At 37.7% G+C, this 24,930-nt stretch overlaps 1 protein-coding gene and 1 pseudogene across 2 annotated transcripts in view; both read right to left on the bottom strand.

Annotated features, from left to right (window-relative positions):
• Window positions 1–24,930, bottom strand: part of EPS8 (epidermal growth factor receptor pathway substrate 8) — a 167,888-nt gene that overhangs the window by 122,929 nt on the left and 20,029 nt on the right. The window lies entirely within an intron of this gene.
• LOC128561465 (28S ribosomal protein S18c, mitochondrial-like) lies at window positions 7,387–8,253 on the bottom strand (annotated as a pseudogene).

The following is a 24,930-nucleotide window of genomic DNA, read 5'->3' as shown; positions in this document are numbered from 1 at the left end:
AGTTAATATTATATTTATGCTAACTAGTAATAGACTCAGTTCTTCTCAAATGCCAACAGTATTTCTCATAAGTGTAAATGACCACTTGGAAATATGTCCACTTTGATGGACTAAGAATCCCTTTCATATTACAGCTATGAGAAGTCTTTAATGTAATCAGTAAGATTTTTTCTATAAATTCTATTCACCTAAATTGTGAAGACAGCAGATAAATATTGTTAGAAATATTTAAAGATACTCTTTAATCAGTTAACTACCCAAAGTTAAACTATAATTTCAATATGTTTGGTGTTTGAAGGATTGTTCTCACTAAAAAATATCAAAATAATTCATTAGGCTTTTGAAAATAAGAAAATTCTTGCCCTTGAAGATAAAGTATCAACAAAAACCAACTTTCTTCTAACTCACGTGATGCTCTAGGCTGGGTATTGGGCACAGACCTTAAAGCATTTATCATGTTGCATGTCGTTTGCGTATTTGTCTCATAGTTGGAATACAGGCTCCAATACAGGGCAGTCTTACCTTTTTGCAATACTAGCACCTGCAAAATGCCTGGAAGTAGCAGGTGCTTCACAGATGTTTGCTGAACCTACATGTGAACAAACCTTCGTTCCAAGGACTTTTAGATCAAATCATTACATTTTCCAGAGTTAACACTTCCTGATGGAGATGAGTCCACAAAACCCAGGACTAAAATCTCCAGAGACCTTCACTTGGTTTTATCCTTAATGCCTTAGTCCACGGAGCACACATCTACCCCAGAGCACTGGAATTCAGTACAAACTGTATCTCTAAGTTACTCTTCTAAGTCTTGAGTAGTCAATCTATAATAATATTAATAGCTCACACTTACTGATAACACTGTATGTGCCAAGTACAACAACAAACACGTCACAGACCTTAGTTCACGTGATCTTTATTACCTGGGAGTGAGAACCAGCATTACTCACATTTTACTCACAGTGAGGTAAAGGTGATCCTCAAAGAGGTTATGAAACAAAGTCACACGGTCAAAAAGCAGAGGCAGGATTTGAGTCACGTCTGACAGCAGAGTCCACATTCTTCATCACTGAGTTTACTTAGCAGGTGTGATCGTTAATTTAGGTGTCAACCTCATTGGATTAAGAGATATCTAGATAGCTGGCAAAGCACCATTTCTGAATGTGTCTGTGAGAGTGGTGCTGGAGGAAACTGGTATGTGAGTTGATGAAGTGAGTGGAGAAGATGTGCCCACAATGTGGGCAGGCACCATCCAACTGGATGGGGACCCAGACGGAACAAAAAGATGGAAGAAAGATGAATTCTTGCTCTGTCTTCCAGAGCCAAGATGCCCTTCTTCTCCTGCCCTCAGACTTCAGAACTCTTAAGTTCTCCAGCTTTTTGTCTGTGGGATTCATCCCATAAATTCCCTGGGCAATTTGGCATCTCAGACTGAGCGCTCACCATTGGCTTCCCTTGCTCTGAGGTTCCAGATTTGCACACTACCAGTTTCCCTGACTCTCCAGCTGGCAGACAATCGTGGAACTTCTCAGCCTCCGTAATTGCATGAGCCAATTCCCCTAATTCCTCTCTTACCTACCTATCTATCTATACATCTCCATGCTATTGGTTATGTCTCTCTGAAGAACCTAATTCAGAAGTCTACTAGTAAACAAAGCTTTTCAGAGAAGCCTCTAAAGGTCCCTTGAGGTGACTTTAGATGTTTTTAATGAATGTTTAAAAAACAATGTTAGTTTCCTACTGGGAATCCATCATTTTTTTTTCCTCTTACATTCTCTGACACACAAGAACCTATCAATACAGAAAATACTAACGAACAGACGTTACTATGGGATGACAGCAAATGTGAGGATGACTCGGGAGGTCCTCCTGCCCAACCCCCATTCAGGTGCAAAGTGAATCCCGGCACAGTCAGATCATTCGCAGGTTGACCATCTGAAGTTTGGGGTGGAAAGGGAAATTGACTTTCTTACCCTAGCTGGAACCCCCACATTTTCAATTTGCCGTTTGCCCTACAATTTATGTAGACTGCCCTGCCCTTCACTTTGTGATGACAAGGAAAATACTACAAAAAGGGGAAAGGTGTTTGGTTATTATGCATAATCATAAAGGCCCCTGGAAAACTATTAGCTACTCCCAGCCTACACTAATCAAATTGTTTCCTTTACAGCATCACATTGAGATCAGTAACATTAAGTCTTAGTCACTAAAAAAGAAGTTTTCATGCAGTGTGGCGCTGAGAAAGGATGGAAATAGCACTTGTAAAAGGAGCTGGCCTCTTCTTCTTTCACCCTAAGATACCCTGTGATACCTTCTTCCTCTGCTCTGCTACTTATTTAATTAGTCCTTCGAGAAATACATTGAATACAGATACCGTTCTGCGTTCAAGTATACAAACACGAACCATAAACAGGTGAGTGAAACTGAGACTAACCATAACTAATATTTGAGCTCTTGCTAATATTTGCTGCTTAGAACACTATAGAAAAGGATTCTCATGCCTTTTTCAAAAAAGTGTCAGGCTCTTTAAGTGCTTTATATATATATTTAATAATGTAATCCTTATTAAAAGCCCATGATGGTAAGTAGCAATACTGTCCTATTTTAGTGATGAGAAAATTGAAACAAAATTCAAACACAAGAACTTTTTGCGGCGGCGCCTGTGGCTCAGTGAGTAGGGCACCAGCCCCATATACCAAGGGTGGCGGGTTCAAACCTGGCCCCAGCCAAACTGCAAAAAAAAATAGCTGGGTGTTGTGGTGGGCGCCTATAGTCCCAGCTACTTGGGAGGCTGAGGCAAGAGAATTGTGTAAGCCCAAGAGCTGGAGGTTGCTGTGAGCTGTGATGCCACAGCACGCTACCAAGGACGACAAAGTGAGACTCTGTCTCTAAAAAAATAAATAAATAAATAAATAACAAGTTTGGCTAATTAAAAAAAAAAAAAGAACTTTTTGAATAACTTGCAAATTCATTCAACAACTAAGTGGTGAAGGCAGATAATTACAATATAGAACGAAAAATACCAAAACAAAGGTTAATGGGAAGATCTGTAACCAAAACTTTAAGTAAACCAGGTAGTGATGGATAATGTTAACAAATACAGTATTTTTAACTGGCTTATTGTACCCTCAATGAATCCCCAACAATAAAAAAAAAAAAAAGAAAAAAAAAAAAACAAATACAGTATTTTTAAAAAGTCTTTTGTAAAAGAGACTGGAAACTTAACTGCCCACTATTTTAAACATGATTTGTAGAGGAAACTCTGCTTGCTTCAAAGAACTGATTTGAAATGAACACTTTACATCTAATGGCTCATTACAGGCTAAATTCGGCAGATTTCAGTTTCCTGCCTGAGAAACAAAAGAAGTAGATCATGATAACGGAATCATGGCATTTGTGTGGGCGCTTATCACCCCCACAGCCATAACAGACATCAATAATTGATCATTACACTCCTTAACGATGAACCTAGAGGTGTGAGAATGCTTCTTAACAGTGCTCTAATTTATAAAGTCAGCCTGGAAATAGTAACCATGTACTATCTCAGAATCAGGCAATCCCTATAGTCACACCTGATTCAAGGAATATATGACTACTTACATTTTTAAAACAATCCCTTAACTCACAGAAAAAGAAATCACTTTCATCGGGTAAAGTTTCACGATCATGTCCAGAAAAATATACAGCTTTCATTACCTGTTTTCAAATCCTTAGAAATACACATAGACAGGGTAAACAAAGACACTGGCCCCATCTCTAAAATTTTCATGGACCATATAGAAAACAGCTCAGGTTCTCTGCTCTTAGTAGACACATTAACAGCTGTTATACTTGGTTTCATTGTAGAATGAAGTCATAACCTTCAAATGTAAGGTGAAAATAAGTGATGAATGACGTGGGTAAATGCATTGCCCAGTGAAACTAGTTAACATTATTAAACTGAATTACTATCATGACAATAAATGTGATCATGTCATAAAATCTCCCAAAGCCACTCTGGCGATGGCTGAAGGGTAACACCATTTGCTGCAACACATAGGTTTTACCTGGGGTTGCACATTCAACCAATACTTCTATGGAGACAGAGAAGCATCATACAATTATACAGGAAGGCAAGGAAAGGTCTTTTTGAGGTGAGCTTGTCCACACCAGTTTCTCAACCAAATGTTCGATTCAGCCACACATCTAACAGATAACTAATTTTTTCTTGAAGCAGCAGTCATAGGGAGATTTTTTAGAATTAAATTGCCCTCAGTAGCATAGTGTGAAGAGATTATTCTTACTTCACACTACCCAACAGTCAATCCTCATTATCAGCAAAATATAATTTAGCACCTAGAAATATTGTTGTGTGCCTAGTGAGCCCTTTCTCACTTTATCGTCCTCAGTAGAGAGCCGTTACGTCACAGCTCATAGCAACCTCCAACTCATGGGCTTAGGCGATCCTCTTGTCTCAGCTTCCCGAGTAGCTGGGACTACAGGCGCCTGCCACAACGCCTGGCTATTTTTTTGTTACAGTTTAGCCAGGGCAGGGTTTGAACCCTAACACTCTCGGTATATGGGGCCAGCATCCTACCCACTGAGGCACAGGCGCCTCCCCTCTCTTTTTATTTTTTTCCCTTTTTTGAGACAAGGTCTCACTCTGTTGCCCAGGATTGAGCGCAATGGCATCACTACAGCTCACTGTAACCTCAAACTTGTGGGCTCAAGCAGTCCTTCCACCTCAGCCTCCCAAGTAGCTGGAACTAGAGGCACATGACACCATGCCTGGCTAGTTTTTCCATTTTTGCAGAGCCTGGGTCTTGCTCTTGCTCAGGCTGGTCAAGCTAGTCTCAAACTTCCGACCTCAAGTAATCCTTTTGCCTGAGGCTCCCAAAGTGTGCTGGGTTATAGGCATATGCCACTGCACCCAGCCAAGCTATTTCTCCTTGATGTTCTAATTTATTCAAAATTGAACCTGATCTTCCCTACAAGTTTATTCTTCAAATTTTCTTACTTATTTTAATGGTAGTTCCTTTCTCCTTGTCACTCTAGACATTATGGACTCCACCATTTCTTCTCTGTATCACCTCATTCATGAATAAACTCAATCAGTCTTCCTATCCTATGTCAAATAATTTCCTCTTTTAACCTATTCTCTTATTCTGAGACTGAGAAGTTACTCAAAGAACAGTGGTTTAACTTTGCTGTCCCCTCTCTCAGAACCAACAATGGCAACACATGAGATCGTATAATAGAAGCAACATTAGATTTAGATTATTAATCAAGAAGCCTCAATTCCTCCACTAAATAATTTGAGCAACTGAGTTTGGTTTTCTTACCTGGAAAAGGGCTCTGGATTAGAAGAGCCCCTTACTCTGAAGAACAACATCTCTCTTACGGAATTCACAGAATTCTGCCATCGTTTAGCTAACCAAAGGCATACACAGCCAAAGCATGTCCTTACAGTTGTTCTCATGCTTCTGAATTATGTCAGGCATTCCAGTGTTGTTCTCACTAGTTTCCTTCTTCCAAAATGACTTAGCCCTTCCCCTCTTACCTAAAACACTCTCAAACAGAAAAGTTAAAAAGGGATTATTTTCTTCTTCACCTTTTTCTGGCATTCTCAGATTCTCCACAGTCTCTATATATTTTGTATGCAGTAAGGATTCAGGAAAAATAAATCTTCCAACCACAGCTACAAAGTAAAATTATCTCAACCCATGAAGCTTAACCTAGCAACTCTCAATAACATAGTCTCTTCTTCCTAGGGATTTTATTTGCTACACACATTTGACCCTGTTAACTTTAAAACATAATCTATATAAGCTGTGGTTTCAACGCAAAAGCTTAATAGTTAATAAACTGATTTATTTTGGTTCTCTTAAGTGCATGGTCCAACTTACTAATACTCAACTGAAGTGGATATTATGTAATATATAGCTAATGTGGTTATTCAAAAGTACTTAACCTTAGTATGTTAACGTACTAATTCCCTGTTCCCTAGAAACCCAACCTATTTTTCAAAGTCAGAATGGACTATTTTATGAACAACAGGTTAGTTCCACTAGAACCAATTTTGTAATTTTATGTCATATTATTTTTTTAACTGTTCTGAGAACCCCAATCACCACCTATAACACCGCATTAATAAAAATGTGGCAAATGATTAAAAAATTGGGGGGTGGAGGCAAACATATTTTCCTTTCTCCCAGCTGTCATTCAGCTGACAGGAAGAAGAAATCAGTGGTCTAGAGACTTCATCCAGTTCTCCAGAATCTGCATTGACCCGATTTTGACATAAGCAGGACAAATACTCATTAAAAAACAAAGGAATGCCTTATACATACTGAAAAGGGCACAGAATTTACTATCAAAAGGCCTGTGCAAGTTCTGCTACTTAGTAACTCACTAACAGGTGTCACAGCTTCTCATCCTCAGATTCCTTATCTGTGAAACATTCCAGATCTATAATACCAGCCTTGTCTACTACATAAGACCACCAAGGTACAAATGATAAGATAACGTAAAAGTGTTTGGAAAACTTCAAAATGCTTCACAAACAAATTATTATGTATGTAGTATTTATAAGTCAAATACTTAACCAATTTTAACTATTTGTCTATCACTAAATAAATTTACCTAGTAGGAAAAGTAAAGTTACTAGTTCTAGAAAGGGGAAAAATTATCCTCAATGATATCCATTTTCCATGTCTGGGTGTTTACATATCTTCTTTTTCTAAAATGAGACACACATACACCAAAAACTCTACACAAACAATTTCAGGCAGTTAAGTGTCTGGAAGACCTCCAGGGAGAGAAATTCCACAGATCCCTTGGTATTTTTCACTCTGGAACTGAACAACTCAAATAAGGTATAAACAAGTATGTTCTCATTTCTTTTATCTGATATAAAGAAAAGAAAATGTACCCAGTTGCTTTAAAATGGAATAACTCTAGATAGAAAATTTTATTCTGCGGCAAATTTTATGGCAGGTAAAGACAAAATATCCAAAGTATAACGGACCTTCGCTTTTTCTCTTTTGTTCAACTGTCCTACTTGCAGAGGTAGAAACACCCATTGCCAAGACAAAAAAAAAAGTATATCTGGCTTCCCCATTTCTATAATGAAATGCTAACTTTTCACATCTGCTAATCCAAAATACAAAACATGGTCTTCTCCTCCTTCCACACCACAAAACATCAGAACTTCATGTGCTTGTCAATGTTACGTTAAACTCCCGACAAAGGAAATGCTAAGACAACTGATACCAGAAAGAAAAAACTTAATGCCCACTGAATCAAATTTCTCAAGATCCATCTTAGTGTTCTTTTGGAAAAGCTACATGAAAAATAGAAGTAAGGTGCTGATTACCTGACGGTTTAGATTATATACTAGGCTTAGGCTCTCATTAAGGGCCAACATCAGAAATTAATTCTGGTGGTTTTCAACACTGTCCAATGTAACTTTCTCTCTTTTTTCTTTTCTTTTTTTTTTTTTCACTGTAAAATAAGTTTATTGGTAGTAACATATCACTTATTCCCGATACTTGATGTTGCAAACTTTAGGGTCTTTGAGATACGTAGGATCCTTATATGTAACTGGCATAAACCCCATTATTTGAGCTCTTTAATCGCTTTTGTGATTTCTTTCTGTTTCTTCCCACAAAGACCTGTTATGTGCCTTCCATAAATGCATCCAGCAAATGGAGAAATAAACTGGGACAAAAGCTGTACATTCTTATAATCTACATGTTTTCCACACAAGATACATTTCTTAAGAGGCTCCTTATAAGGATTTTCCATCGCAACAGGCATGTCCTCATTGCTGGTTACCTGTTTATACTGTGAACAACCTCTGCTCCACGGCACTGAGTGAGTGCCAGGATGTGTGAAACAGACAGAAGCCATTACCAAGCTTGTCAACTTTTTCCTCCCTAGAACACTGCAAACCATAGCTGCCATGATTCCCCTTTCCTCCTCTTCCGTTTGTTCCAAATTGTTCTCTCTTTTTTTTTTGAGACAGAGTCTTACTCTGTTGCTCTGGGTACAGTGCAGTGGCATCATCATAGCTCACAGCAACATCAAACTCCTGGGCTCAAGTGACCCTCTTACCTCAGCCTCCCCAGTAGCTGGGACTACAGGTGCCTGCCACAACATCTGGCTACTTTCTTTTCTTTTCTTTTTTAGTAGAGATGAGGTCTCATTATCACTCAGGCTGGTCTCAAACTCTGGAGCTCAAGCAGTCCATTCACCTCAGCCTCCCAAAGTGCTAGGATTACAGGCGTGAGCCACAGTGCCCGGCCACCAATATATTTTCAAAATATTTTTTAACAAAATATCCTCCTATAGCACTTGCTGTCTGTGGTATTTCATTGACAATTCACATTTTATAATTCAGTGAAATTCTTATGTGCTTGTCTCTCACCTACCCCAGACAGTTAGCTCAAAGACAGAAACTACATCTTATTCATCATTATTTCTCAAATGCTGAGTACAGGGCCTGGCACATAATAGAACTCGAGAATGATTTGCTGAATGAATAAATCATTACTATAATTTTTTCCAGGGTATATGTTCAGTTCTAAATTAGAAAACAATCTCCTTGTAAGATGGAAGCACATGTTCTATTTATTTCTCTTCTTCACTCTTCCTGAACTGTGACTTGCTCGTAGCAAGGACTCAGTAAATATTTGATAATGACAATAATGAGTATGATAGTGATAGTGGTAGGAAGAAAAATTAACCTTATCAAAAATCAACATGTATTGTTCATCATTAAAATTAAATACAAAATTGATTATATGTTGACATCATGGACATTTTCTTCTTTACTTTCTATGTGTTCTAACATTGGTTAGGGGATATTGGTGAGAACAAAACTAGTAAGTCTAAAAGAATTACTTCCTATGTAAACAAAATCTAGCATAATATACTAATTCCTCTAAGAAAAATGAATCTCCTTCTGCAGGATATTTACATTTCAGAAACCCCAAGCCTATTATTGCTTTTTGCCACCTACATCCAAGATTTCAGATAATATCTTTCCTGTTTCATCCTGCCAAGGACAACTGCCTTGAGAATTGGACCTTGTCTTTCTAAAACTGCTGGGTGCTTGGATGGCAATAAGAAGAAAGCAGGGAGCCAAGAGTGACAATGATCTCCCACCCCGTAGAGGACACACCTGCCACTCAGTGCTCACTGTGGATTCGCCAGGGTCCTGCCCTAAATCCAAGTCCAGTTTTAGTTCACAGGAGGCAAAAGCAATTGTCCCTGATTAGGAAGATTTGTTTTATGCTCCATCCTATGGCAGATATACATGCATATGTGTATGTGTGCGGGCACACACACACACAGACACACACACATATTCTCCTATTTATATGTGAAATAATGTTTATTACAATATGGGAGCTGTGATCCCCAAAACAGTCCAAGCATTCAATGAAGACAAAACCTAACAAAGAAAATACCTTTACCTATAAAGATAAAATCTCTCCCTAAATTTGGGCATTTAGGTTGTACTCAAAGTTTCACTTTCTCCAAGTAGGAGTATTTGAAAAGTATACATCCTTATGGCCTAAAATGGACAACACTGGAGTCCAGAGATGAAGAGGTGAATCTGAGGCCTGAAGGCAGACACCTAGAAACACTAGTCTGGAGCCTCCAGCAGTGAATAACTGCTTAACACCACAGAGCGCCAAAGCAGAACAGCAAGAATGAAAACAGGGAATGCTTTTTATCCCTGTGACTAGAAATATATTTTCAGTATAGCTGTGTGTAAATATGTTGACTATCCACATAAGCAATTATTTAAAATTATTCCTTAGAAATACAGCTACTAATATAGACACTAGACTTAAAGTAACTAACAAAGAAGCATCTTATGTAAAAATATCTCTTCTTTTTTTAGTATTAAAAGGATTTTCTTTCTGAACCCTTCAGCTCAAATAAGAGTACACTTCAAGAACAAAACTCTGACTGTATTACACAGAAGTAAATGCTAAGATACAGAAGAATCTTTGTCACAGTAAGACTAAATTCTTAGCTCAGCATTTAAGCTTCCACATCATCAATTTCAGCATTCTAGCTTCTACTCCACTAATACCAATATTTATTCATTAACATGACAAAAATATGTGGAGCTATAGCTATAAACAAGGCTACAAGACCCCAGTCCTTAACAGCTCACAGTAAAGATCCTTCCAAACAAACCAGTCATAATGTGTCCCCTAAACACTCATTCAACAAATATTTACTAGATACGTGAAATGCTAGGAAGTTTCAGACACTAGAGATATAGCAATAAAGGGGACAAGATTTCTTGCCTTTACAGTGGTTACAATCATGTGAAGGAAAAAATGTACCTGTCCCTTTTTATTTCTATGCTTTGTTCACATCATTTCCCCTCTTTCCCCCATACCTTCATAATGCTTTCCCTCCTCTTTAGTATCAGTCCTACCAAATTCTATTTACACCATGGTTCAGATAACATGCTAGATGTTAACTAGATTGCTGATGAAGAGAATGAGACTCAAGCAGGACTGAAAATCTGGAAGTGGGGTGGGGATAGGCATTGGGGGAGTAGAAGGCCAGCAAAGTTTAGAAAATCAAAATGAATTAAGGGATTCTGAGTAGGTTTCTAAGGCTAAGGCAAACAATCAATAAGGAAATCAGTGCCTGGAGTTGAGGGGCAGTTGAGGAGTTCATCCCACAAGCAAGACAGAAATGCAGTACCCAGACTGGGACACAAAGCTAATACAGAAAAAGCAGCTGATATATAGAAAGAAGCTCTGAATCATTCCTCCTAAAACTCAAGGACAGAGCGGGTCCCCTCAGACTGGGCTGAACCTTTAAGGAGTCAGGTATTCCCAGTAATAGAATTAAAAAAGGCACTCAGGGGCATAGAATCAGGAAAATTATCATATTGAGGCCTCAGATTTTCTGGGGGGGAAAAAAAGGTTTTTAATTACAATAATCAATGATATGATTCTCCTTCCCTTCCCTGGTCAGGAGACAAAGGAGACAGATCTGAGAAGTTTATATCCCAGTGTAAAGATTGATGTTAATGATAAAAAAAAAATAGTAGGGGGTGGTGCCTGTGGCTCAAAGGAGTAGGGTGCTAGCCCCATATGCTGGAGGTGGTGGGTTCAAACCCAGCCCCGGCCAAAAACTGCAAAAAAAAAAAATAAATAAATAAATAAAATAGTAGGGACTAGGCACAATGGCTCATGCCTATAATCCTAGCACTCTGGGAGGCCAAGGCGAGAGGATCACTTCAGCTCAGGAACTGGAGACCAACGTGAGCCAAGAGCAGTGATGCTCTTTGATTCCTTCGTAGACCTCCGACTGCATTTGAGACTGGAAAACAAATCATAACAGCTATAAATGTTATTACGGTATCATTACTCAGATAAGACATATGTAACATTATAGTATAATCCAGGCACAAAATCTTAAGTACCATTAGATTCGGTGGATATATATCCACTTGAGGGAGACCTTGAATGCTTATATCTTTCTTACAAGTGTCAGGAAGTGGCTAAAAGATAAAAGGTACTACAACTACTTAAGGTGTACAAATCTCAAAAGTATTTCTAATGATCAAAAATAACTATATATAGTACATAAACTACACTAGCTCAATCTAATTCAAATTCTAATTCCCCTCTTGCTTCCCCATGCTCTATACTCAGAGTGTGGTGTTAAACAAAATCCATTCTTTAATTTTATCAAGCAATTTGATGGTTGCCAACCACCCATAAAGTATATTCTTTAAAAAAAATGTAAACAAAATTCTATAAATATTAAATAACAACAAGGACAATCACTGTTTCCATTCCTGCAAGGGAAGGGACAGCTGGGCATTTCATCCTAGACCTGAGGAGGTCAAGGAAAGGCCAGAGCCAAGGGTCCACCTGCTAGGTTGCCATCTGGCTTGGGACCAAACTGAACAACAAAGCCTGGCAAAGGAGTCACAGTGTTGTGCCTCCAGCTGGGGTTTAGCTTTATCCCAATGGACGCTATTTGGGTACACAGTTTCACACCATTCTCCTACTGTGCCAGGAAGGATGGGGGAAGACTCTGACACACTAAGTTTTGGCCTGACCTCAATTAAGACACTTATTCTATTTGGGGGAATAAAAGATTAAATGTCTCCTGTTCTATAAACTCCCAAGTCCAGAACCCAAACCATAACTGTAGTCAGATCAAGGAAAAGATGGAGCTGGCAGGGGTTATGAGCTTGGCAGGAAAGGGGAAGAGCAGGAATGGAAATTCTGAATCTCTTCACACCACACCATTATAAATCTGAAATACTAGGGAAAAAACACTCAAGAAGGATGAGTCACCTAAGAACATAACGCCTGTTTTACTTAGTAGGCGACCTGAAGATTTTGTAGTTGGTGTGGAATAACTGAACAGATCTTCATCTTCAGATCCTGGGTGAGTAAGGCAATGGTCATGCATGCTACCAGAGATAAAGGCAGCCAAATAACTCTCAAACCCTTTTTCTACAACTGGAAATTATTTCTCCTTTCCCTGGACACCCAGCTCCATGTATTCCAAGTAAATGGTCTACAAAATTTCGCCTAAAGTATGAATAAAATATGTGAAAGAAACAAACAAAAAATCTCTACAAGCAACAGTATTAGCTTTCTTTTTTCCCAAGTGATAGTGATAAGGACGTAGGCTGGCTGAGCAATGTGTAATAGGACGTTGCGATATCACGAGGCCAGAGCAATCATTAAGCTCCCTGGGCATTTCTGCCAGTCAGGATACCTTCTATTCCACCTCTCCAACTCTATTCCAACTCTTCTTGTACAAAGCAAGGGAGTGCTACTCCCCATCCGAAGCCTAAGCCCCCGGGACGGACTGAAGTTTCTCTCCATCACTGCTCTGTCTACCGAAATGCCACCCTAGCCCGACATGCACATTCCTAGAAAGCCGTCCAGCGGTCAGGTGGTCCAGGTGGCTAGAGATGTGAGGAGAGAACCTACGTACAATTACAGCCTTTCTCCTTGACACTTAATCAGGGTCATGCAGAAACCACCTAAGGCAGTGGTCTCATTCTGCGGGTTCCCTCCTTGGCAAATCCTTAACTGGTCTCTCAGCCAACCCACACCTTCACTCCCTTCTCTCCCTGTCTCCCCTAATGATTCCTCCCTGTACCTCTGATCTCTCTTTATTCTGCAGTTCTGCTCTATTCCTTAAATAGTTACCTGTTCTTTCACATTCATCTCGCCTTCCCTGAGTCAAACACATAGGTCTTCCACACCGCTCAGAATTTTACACTTTCCAGAACTCACTTATATTTTGATTACTCTTTCCTCAGCTGGAAAACATTGCTCTTTGATCTTTCCATGATGCTGAGGCAGCTCCAGCCCCATTTTACCTCTGTATAAAGATAAAATACCATTTTACTAAGCAAAGTCATATTTTGACTTATTTTACTAAATTGTGGATTAATCTCCTCCAGGGTTGGAGAACTTGCAGCCTACAGCCACCTGTGCCTTCCAGATCTTTCAGTGTGGCCTTTTGAAGGCCACATGTAGCCTTAAAGCTGCACATTCCCCACCCCAACTAACTCTCCCCTGCAGTTCTCCTTGTAACCAAAGTTACTTTGGAAAAAAATATTTCTAAATATTCGATCTGAGAGCAAAGAGCAGGCAAGACTGTATAGCCCACAAAGAAATTAAACACCATGAGCCTGATGATACCAGCAAAGTAGTTTAACTAACAGGGTTTCCCCAGAAAGAGACAATGCTGAAATAAATATGGGACTTATTCCTTCCAATTTGTCTTAAATTAAGTGTTCTACCTCAACTTTAAATAGAATTTGGGACACAAAAATCCAGGTATATTTGCCACTATCAAACCTAAAACAAACAAAAAAAGTGCTTCTATATACTTATATCCCAGAACCAAATAAACATAAGAAGAAAACTATAGGTTTTTATCGATGAAACAAACTTTAAAGGCCCTATATAGTTAACTTTGATGCATGCTATTTATAATCAAGTAACTGATATTATAAAGCATGGTTCATCTATATAAAACTCAACCAGTCGACAATTAGGGCACTATGTTAGATACCAGTAGAGTTACTTAATTCATTTTACCCAATATTGTTTTTTAAAAAATACGTAACAGGCCCAGGCTCTTAGTCCTCTGTGACTCAGTCTCCTGTAAAATGGGAAAATTCTGCTTCACAGAATAAAATGGGTTAACTTTCTATCATAGCTCAATGCATACGAATGTTAGTTCTTACAGAGCTTAGAAAATCTCTTGCTTATCCTTTCTGTTCACCCATCTCTATTATCCATGTCCCAAATTAAATTATTTTATGTAATATCATTATTACTTTTGCAGCACTGGAATATCATAAAGTACTTTCCCCAAAATCGCAGTAAATTTCTTTTCCATGTTTCCTGGAGAGTCTGTTTGTTTTCTGTCTTAATACGCTCTTGTTCTTTGATATTTTATAATATTTCTGTGATGAATACTGAGGATATTGCACATACAGGGTGGCCATAAAGTTCAAAAAATGTTTTGAATTAAAAAAAATTGTACACGAACTTTATGGCCATGTCTCCCTGTATATACATTATCACTTTTTGGATCTATTTTTTTGAATGAATATTATTATTATTTTTTTAAATTTAATTTTTTATTAAAGCATAACTGTATGCAAAAAAAAAAAAATACGTAACAGTATCCTTACAGTCTTTAATCCATAAACACCCATTCAGTTCAGTATTTCTTATTTACACAAAAAGAAATTTGAGACACGAAAGATCTATGTTTTATAACAAACACATTTACATGTATATATCTGAGAAAAGATACATTCAAATCATTGACATACAAGCCTAATAGAATTTCTAACATAAAATGGCACTAGAAAATTTTTTCCTTTAATTCTAAATGATAGGAACATCATTCAGAATTCAGAATTCATCCAGAACTCAGAATTCAGCAACATCGACCAGTCTTTGGAGATTAGATTCTATAGTTACCATAATGACATCATTTTGGTCTTTTAGAAAAAACCTTTCAGTCAAATCGCCTTGGAGGGCAAATTTAGTATTACCCAATCAACTCCTTTGAATTCCAGCCTTGGTACTCTTCATCCATAAGCTCCAAATGAATAATGATCATATCTCATGTATCTCTATGTCCCTAGTCTAAAGGCAATAACTGTAATGTAAACCTAGTAATATTTACTAACTCGGGATACAAAATGAAGAGGCTGAATAAAATTATTTCTAAGATCGTTTCCATTTTTAATCTACTCAAAAGAATAAAATGTTGTTGACAATATGTTCATTATAACTTGGCGGAAGCTAATCTTATGCAAAATTAAACTTTCACATTACTCATTAATAACAACAAAATAAAAGCATTTATTTATGATTGAGAGATTTACTAGATACAACCTAACCAAGAGATCAAATATCACTAATAACAAGTCACCCTGACCTTACATGCCTCCTATCACGATGCCAAAGGAAAAGCACACCATCACTTATGTAGTACTCACCCCAAAATTATTTCACCTGTGTATTAGTTCTTTAATGCTATGGAAGAAATCCCCCAAAGCTTAGCATCTCAGAAGAAGAATAACAACGCAATGTATCACCTCTCACAGTCTTTGTGCTTCAGGAATTCTGACAGACCTCAGCTAGGCCAGCTTGTCTGGCTCCCCTAGGTCTAGACCTCAAGTAGGAGAATCAAAAGCTGGAAGATGGTCTTGGCGCCCATAGCACAGTGGTTACAGTGCTGGTCTCATGCACTGAGGCTGGCGGGTTCGAACCCAGCACAGGGCCAGCTAAACAACATTGACAACTGCAACAACAACAACAAAAAAAAATAGGCAGGCATTGTGGTGGGTGCCTGTAATCTCAACTACTTGGGAGGCTGAGGCAAGAGAATAGCTTAAGCCCAAGAGTTGGAGGTTGCTATAAGCTGTGACACCATGGCACTCTACCAAGAGCAACATAATGAGACTCTGTCTCAAAAAAATAAAAATAAAAAAGCTGGAAGATGGAATTTTCTGAAGGCCCATTCACTAACACGTTTGCCTGTCAGCCCAGACCATAGGTCATACTATGTAACATCTTCACAGGCTTTCAGCTTTCTCACAATGTGGGGCTAGGTTCCCAACGCAAGCATCCCAAGGAACAGTAAGTTTAACTCATATAGTATGACTTTCATCTTTATTGGTAAGCTGTCACAAGTCCTTGCCCACATCCAGGGAGAGAGAATAAAGCCTCTCCTCTCAGCTGGAGAAGTGTCAGTCATATTTATAAAAAGGATGTGAGGTAAGCTAAATATATTAGTACAGCTGTCTTTGGAAGATACAATCTGGCGCAATTTGCAATCTAATCATGAAGAAATAAGACAAATCTATACAACCTCCAATAAGACAATTGGCCTGAATTATTCAAAAAAATCAACTTCATAGTCGGGCACGATAGCTCACGCCTCTAATAATCCTAGAACTCTGGGAGGCGGAGACAGGTGGATTGCCTGAGCTCAAGAGTCTGAGACTAGCCAGGGCAAGAACGAGGCTCTATCTCTAAAAATAGCCAGGCATTGTGGCAGGCCCTTACAGTCCCAGCTACTTGGGAGCCTGAGGGAAGAGGATTGCTTGTGCACAAGAGTTTGAGGTTGTTATGAGCTATGATGACACAGCACTCTACCAAGGCAACAAAATGAGACTTTGTCTCAAAAGAAAAAAAAAAGAAAAGAAAAAAGTCAACTTCATGAAAGACAAACATGGAGAATGTTCTAAATTTAACTAATAGACCTTTCTGTGATAAATAATCTATATTTGTACTGTCCCATAACTCTATGGGACATATATGTCCAGTGAACACATGAAATGTGGCCAGCATGACTGTGAAAGTGAATTTTTTATTTTACTAAATTTTAATCAATACTGGTATAAATTAAAGGAGGCCTGACCTGAAGAAAGAAGATAACTAAATGCAATACTTTGCCTGGATTAGATCCTAGCTCAAACAAAAAAGCTATAAAGGTCAATTTTCCTACAACTGCAGAAATTTGAAGGGGTCTATGTACTTGATGAGAGTACTGAATCAGTGTTAAAATTTTTGAGCATGAAAGTGGTATAGGAAAACATCCTGGTTCTTAGGAGTGATGAAATGCCTTAATGTCTGCAGCTTACTATCAAATGTTAGGGAAAAAAGAAGCACATGTATATGTGCACATGGGGATGGGCAGAAAAATTCAAATCTGGTGAAGTGATAATAATGAATGAATGTCAATGAAGCGTATAAGTGTTTGCTGTACCGTTCAACGTTTTCATTGCTTTTTAAAAATTTTTTAATGAAAGAATGCAGGGGACTTAAACTTTCTTCCTTTTCTAATATGTATCATCCTTCTTACAGAAACTCTATGCATTATCAAAATTAGCTTATGTTTTAATATTTTATGGCTTGGTATTACATATTCCCAACATTTTGTTTTGGATTTCATAATAACAGAGTGCTGTGATATACCAAAAATGTTCCAATAACCATGTTTTGATTAACTAATTTTAAAAGGAACATGTGTTAGCACAATAAGGAAGCAGAATTATTTCCTGCCAAATAAAGGTAAATCACACCCTGAGAGAGCAGTTAGCCATATTTCCATATTTTGATCTGATTCAACACAGAACTGATTTTAATCAATAAATATTATAAGCACTGTCTGTGGTATTTAATATTTACTCATTAAGAAAGCTACCAGCGGGCAGCACCTGTGGCTCAGTCGGTAAGGCGCCGGCCCCATATACCGAAGGTGGCGGGTTCAAACCCGGCCCCGGCTGAACTGCAACCAAAAAATAGCTGGGCGTTGGGGCGAGCGCATGTGGTCCCAGCTACTCAGGAGGCTGAGGCAAGAGAATTGCTTAAGCCCAGGAGTTGGAGGTTGCTGTGAGCTGTGTGATGCCATGGCACTCTACTGATGGCCATAAAGTGAGACTCTGTCTCTACAAAAAAAAAAAAAAAAAAAGAAAGAAAAGAAAGCTACCAGCATCATCAAATTAAACTTTCATATACTAAAAACAGTCTTCATTCCCTTTTAAATTTCAAGACAGAGAACAGAATTCCAATTGTGGAATTTAAATTTCCATTTTTAAATTATGGTTAGATATATTTCACATAGGCTTATGTTATATTTTAAAATAGGAAGATAGGGTTGGTTGGGGTTTTTTTTCCTAAGAAGACAGGTTATAATCATACCTGGTTAGAAGAGAAAATGAATGTGTATACTAATTATTAATAGCAAAATCTGAACTTTCCAAGTTGTTTTTAAAAAGTACAAAGTAAGCCGATGAAATAAGAAATACAATATTTAACAGCCCTAAAGGATAGCACGGGTGGATCAATTCCAAAATAAACGGAGAGACTATGCTGATCAGAGAAGGGAGAAATAGCCTGATCGTCTCTTTAGTTTTCCAACAATGGATCTTTGGGGCAAGAACGTAAGAGGCAGAGGCAGAGTTGACATGCAAGGTGATTCACCGTCCCACACCACAGTAACTGTGTCGGGTTCACAAGGGGCCTCTGTTCCTTAATTGAAAAGACTCAGAGATTCTCAATTTTAAACAGTATTTATAAAAGGAAGTATATACTGCTCGCAACTGGATGATAAAATTAGAAAAGAAATAAACTCACAAGGCTAAATATGTACATGCTGCATGGCACCACCCTTCTTTCTTCATCCCCTTTTAAGCCTGGTATGAAATTTTAATGTAGTTTTTCCATGCCATAAGCCAGTGTTCTAGTTTAGACTTCAGAGTGACATATTTCAGAATAATTTCATACAGAGAACATACCTATTCTACGCCTCCTCCACTCATTTATGTCCCCACAATTTTTATCTAAGTATGAAAAAAGTATCTCCCAAGTAGATTGCTTGCTACTGTCAAACTGTGACTTGCTCTTTATTCGCAATGATACTCAGCAAAGTATTTGTACAAAGCTAGAACATAAAAAATATAGTATCAGAAAAGTCAGAATTAGTTGAATGAGAGGTCAGGGGGCAACCTGTTCAAGTCAACAAGGTTCCAGGCAAAGGCAAATTAAGAAATATCCCAGGGGCTCGGTGCTGGTAGCACAGTGGTTTTGGTGCCAGCCACATACACCAAGGCCAGCGGGTTTAAACCCAGCCTGGGCCAGCTAAACAACAATGACAACTGCAAAAAAAAATAGCCAGGTGGCAATAAACATTCTGGTATAAATATCTTTGTTATAATGTGATTTTTGGTGTTCGATCCACAAATGGATTAATAAATTGTGGTATATGTACACCATGGAATATTATGTAGCCTTAAAGAATGATGGAGACTTTGCCTCTTTCATGTTTACATGGATGGAGCTGGTACATATTCTTCTTAGTAAAGTATCTCAAGAACAGAAGAAAAAGTATCCAATGTAATCAGCCCTACTATGAAACTAATTTATGGCTTTCATATGAAAGCTATAACCCAGTTATAATCTAAGAATATACAGGAGGAGGAGAGGGAGGGGAGGGAGGGGGGAGGATGGGCGGAGGGAGGGTGAATGGTGGGATTACACCTACGGTGCATCTTACAAGGGTACATGTGAAACTTAGTAAATGTAGAATATAAATGTCTTAACACAATAACCAAGAAAATGCCAGGAAGGCTATGTTAACCTGTGTGATGAAAATATGTCAAATGGTCTATAAAACCAGTGTATGGTGCCCCATGATCACATTAATGTACACAGCTATGATTTAATTAAAAAAAATTAGGAAAAACAATAGCCAGGCGTTGTGGTGGATGTCTGTAGTCCCAGCTACTTGGGAGGCTGAGGAAAGAGAATCGCTTAAGCCCAAGAGTTGGAAGTTGCTGTGAGCTATGACACCACAGCACTCTAATAAGGGCAACATAGCAAGATTCTGTCTCAAAAAAAAAAAAAAGAAAGAAAGAAAAGAAATATCCCAGGATCAGCAGGAGAGGGACAAAATATCAGACAAAAGATATCAGGAACAAGGACTGATTTTATGAAAACTGTAAAATCAACAGGCCCTTGAAGACCTTTTCTCTCTATGGGTCTGTGACTGTAAGTCCTAAAAGTTGTATTTTCTGGGCTTGGTGAAACTTCAAGTAAATAAAGAAATATCTGAACCTCAGAAGCAAGACATTATACTTCATCAATGTATCTCTTTTCAGTCAATACCCTGGTCTGATGACAGCAGAAAGGTATTTAATTAAGACAATTTGACCAAAACACTGACTTTCTGGGAAATGAGGTTCTGATGTAAGCAACTCAATAAAAAACAAGTGTCTCTAAAACCATAATAACTAAGCATCTCTCTCTAAAAATGGTAAATGATTAATCATTTTCTATTAAATTATTTTACATTGAAAGTCAGAAACACCCTTTTCTATGAACTAACGTTAAGGCATATTTAATGATAGCTATCAGGTTATAATTAATCTTAGAAGCCTAAGTAATAGGGTCACAGCCAACTTAGAAATCCCAAAGAAATCAGAAAAAAAGCAGGGCTAGTTCTTAGCATTTTAAAACTTTCTCAATTCACAAATCAAAATTCATGTCAGCCAGACTTTCCTTAAAAGAACTTGGACAGAGTACACAAATGAAATAAAATAAGCTTTTCACCCAAAGATTAACGCCTCGTTGTTTTACTTCCCTGTCCAGCGTGTCCAACCTTTTTCTCTTTTTGGCCACACAGTAGAAAAATCAGAGTTGTCTTGGGCAACACATTAAATACAGAAATACTAACAAAAGCTGATGAGCCAAAGAAAAGATCTCTGCATACTTTTCCTGATACAATATCCAAAACCACAAATTAATTTTATAGGAACAGACTAATTCAAATGAAGTCTGCTGACTACTGCTCATTAATGGTATTTTATACAAGAAAAACTAAATTTGTTTCTGCTATAAAATTTATTTTGAAGTTTTCTGTTCTAGCCACCACAGATTGCACACAGAAAGAAGCCATAAAATGAAACCCTCCTCAGAACACCTGACCGAAAGGAAGACACAAAAGTTGTTATGGAAAAGTACTTTATCACCAACTCTATTACTCTATTCTCCACAACAGTGAACTAAATGCTCTATTTTTTCCAATACATTAAAAAAAAGTTTACATGTACCCCCCTTTCCCAACACTAAATATTTGTTTCAAATAAGATAATATGTCATCTTCTCTGGGCAATGTGGTTGTTCTAATAAGGAAATTATGGGGGCTACAGCTCTCCTTTCAGAAATAACCTGTCAAAATACCCATTTGTCAGTTTTAAACTGTCTGAAAATCTGTTTTCCCAATAGGATTTCCCAAAGTAAATATACTTCAAGTAGAAACATGTATTATAGAATTGTCTTTCTCTAGAGAATAAAAGCTGGATATTTTTCGGTTTTTATTTTACAAAGTTTTCCACTCAATTTAGAGCAATGTAAAGAAATGTTGGGCAGCGCCTGTGGCTCAGTGAGTAGGGTGCCGGCCCCATATGCAAGGGTGGCGGGTTCAAACCCAGCCCCGGCCAAACCGCAACCAAAAAATAGCCGGGCGTTGTGGCGGGCGCCTGTAGTCCCAGCTGCTCAGGAGGCTTAGGCAAGAGAATCGCGGAAGCCCAAGCTACCTGAGGGCGGTAGACAGTGAGACTCTGTCTCTACAAAAAAAAAAAAAAAGAAATGTTAAATAGTACCTGGGAAATTGGAATCATGCTGCTTTTCCACTGCAGTTGAGAAGTGACCTTTGTAATAACCAAGGACTTAAAGAATATTAGAGTTGCAAAGAGTCTTGAAGATAATCCAACTTTTTAAAAACCATTCTGAGTTATACAATTAACTAATGAATAATCCTGGCAAAAAGAGAAAATGAAATTTAAGAATCTTTAAAAATGGAAGTACTAACAACCCCCAAGAAGTTAAGTGTGTAGTATTCGCTAAATATGAATTAGAATACTACTTTAAAAGTTGGATTCCAGATACTTTAAGTGATAGAATTATAAATTTCCAGTTTTTAAAAAGAGGAAAAAAGAACATTTTTCAATGTTCATTCCAAACAATCTCTTTCATCATAATAGTGATCTATCTACACACAACTCTATGGGCAAAGAAAATTTTTTCCTTTCCTATATCGGTATATGGCTAACATTAAACTATATTAAGACTTGTCTCATGAAGTCATCTTAACATTGACATTAGGAAAATATGACACAATAGCAAGAAAAGACAGAGGAGAGGACTGGCATTCTGCCAATTTTCCAGGCTTACACGCTTTTTGGTTCAGTAGGAAAGAAAGGGAAAAAAAAGAAAACCAAAAGGACCAAAACCATTACTTACACTTTCAGACTATACTTTCATTTTATAGATGAAATTAAAGTCACTGAGCTTTTAAAAAATAAAATAAAAATAAGGCACTACTACGCTTTTTCATAATTGTGGTGACAATTACATCTAAATTGTTTGTGATGTACTCCCCTTGTTTTTCCATGTGCCACCAAATCAAGCCTAATCTTCCTCCCTCTCATTCATGAAATCTTACTTTATGTTCCATTAAACAAGATTATATAAACTAACTCCAAAGAAAAGGACACTAGTTCTCTGTGTATTAAAAAAGTTAGCAAAATAAGTAGAACTGTGCTTAACAAAAGCCCAAAAAATAAAAGCTACAATCAGGCAAATAAGTCATTCTTCCATCTAATGCAAAACAGGTTCTACTTTTGTACATTTTATCAGAAGACTCTCATTAAAATAAATGCTATGCTTAGTATATACAAGTTATAAAAACAAAGAAAAATTAATGAAAAATGCATTTTCAGTGACATAGAATCACTTGAATTTTATGTATAATTATAAAATTATGTATAAAACTTGCACTACAGTTATTTTTATTTTATTTTATTTTTAGATAGAGTCTCACTTTGTCACCCTTGGTAGAGTGCCGTGGCATCATAGCTCACACCAACTTTAAGCTCTTGAGATCAGGCAATCCTCTTGCCTCAGATTTTCATCTTTTCAGTAGAGATGGGGGTCTCACTTTTGGTCAGATTGGTCTCGAATTCGTGAGCTCAAGCGATTCACCCACCTTGGCCTCCCAGAGTGCTAGGATTACAGGTGTGAGCCACCGTACCTGGCCTCGCACTACAGTTATTAATCAACTTTCAAAAGATTATACGAATATAATACAGTATTGTATTATAATGGTAGAATAAATAATTTTCTTTCTTTCTTTTTTTTTTTTTTGAGACAGAGACTCACTATGTCGCCCTCAGTAGAGTGCTATGGCGTCACAGCTCACAGCACTCTAATACAGTATTGTATTATAATGGTAGAATAAATCATTTTCTTTCTTTCTTTTTTTTTTTTTTTGAGACAGAGACTCGCTATGTCGCCCTCAGTAGAGTGCTGTTGCGTCACAGCTCACAGCAACCTCAAACTCTTGAGCTTATGTAATTCTCTTGCCTCAGCCTCCCAAGCAGCTGGGACTACAGGCACCCACCACAACACCCAGCTATTTTTTGTTATAGTTGTCATTGTTGTTTAGCTGGCCGTGGCTGGGTTTGAACCCACTACCCTCAGTGTAGAGCCGTAACTACTGTGTTACGGGCACTGAGCCAAATCATTTACTGTGTTACGGGCACTGAGCCAAATCATTTTCTTTTTTTTTTTTTTTTTTCTATTATGGTATTGATTTTACTGCCACGGTCTGGATCCAAGCTGGCCGTATCTCCGAGGTATATTATACAATCGTTCTCAGGTACTGGAGTTTAGGATTTCAATCTGTAAGTTTTAGGACACAAGCCAAATCATTTTCTTATCTGGTAGATATCTGATAACTCATCGTAAGTATCATATGTGGAAAGCAAAATATATTCTAAGATGCATAACATTTAACGTAGAAAATGTATTTATGATTTAAAATAACCTCTAAAATTATTCCACACATCATGAGAATATTCAAAATTCTACTGAATTTCTCACCAAACAATGAATACCCCTAAATAGTAACCATATTTTCAGTCCTTTGTCTAACTATCCACAAAAATCTGATTACACAGCAGAATAAATTGAACGCAGCACAAAATTTTCTTCAGCTTTCTGAAGAACTCATGAACTCAAATGAGATATAAAGAAGTTAGTTATCCCATCTTTCCACCATTCTTTCTTCCTCTTTTTTTTTTTTTTTTTTTTTTAAGCTTTAGAAAGGAATTGGAGAAAACATGCCTGGAAGTCATCCAAGTGACAGAGGAAACGCAAAACTCAAGTGTCATCTGATCATAACTTTCCTTTTGAACTCCAGGCATTAAGCCACTGAATGTAAGAGCAAGCTTTGTCCAAACACAAAGTGCAAAATATGTAAGAATGACAAGAGAAAGAAAAATGGGATGGTATCACAGACATACTACATCTGCCTCATAGTTTCACCCACAGATGCTCTAAGGAAGAAAGTAGGTACCATGGCCAACTGATGAACAAATGAATTCTGCTCTTTTTCTATCATACTTTTTATACCTGTACAGCAGGGGCCGGAATCTCACTAGCACCAAAAAGCATATTAAGCATTCATAAAGTATTACAACAAAAACTGAGTTGCAAGACATAAGACAAACAGAAGATTATTCACATTCTCTACTTCCCAGCATTCACAGACGGGTTAGAGATAAAAACAAGTAAATTAACCATAAAATGCAACATAGTAACTACTATCAAGCTGAAGGTGAGATAGCACTTGGACACAAAGAAGGAATGACTAATTTTTTCTCGAAAAGTAATCTTTAAGCTGAATCTAAAATAATGAGTAGTTTGCCATCTGCTGAGGATGACAAAGAAGAAACTCCAGGCCGAGGGAAGAGCAGGTGCAAAGTCCTGAAAGGGTGGCAGTGTGCCCAGAGAACTGCAGCTTTGTAGCAGAATGTGTAGTTTAAGAGTGAAAACAAGA

The sequence above is a fragment of the Nycticebus coucang genome, chromosome 12 (assembly GCF_027406575.1).
Source record: "Nycticebus coucang isolate mNycCou1 chromosome 12, mNycCou1.pri, whole genome shotgun sequence".
Taxonomy (NCBI): domain Eukaryota; kingdom Metazoa; phylum Chordata; class Mammalia; order Primates; family Lorisidae; genus Nycticebus; species Nycticebus coucang.
This window is presented reverse-complemented; position numbering and strand designations above follow the sequence as displayed.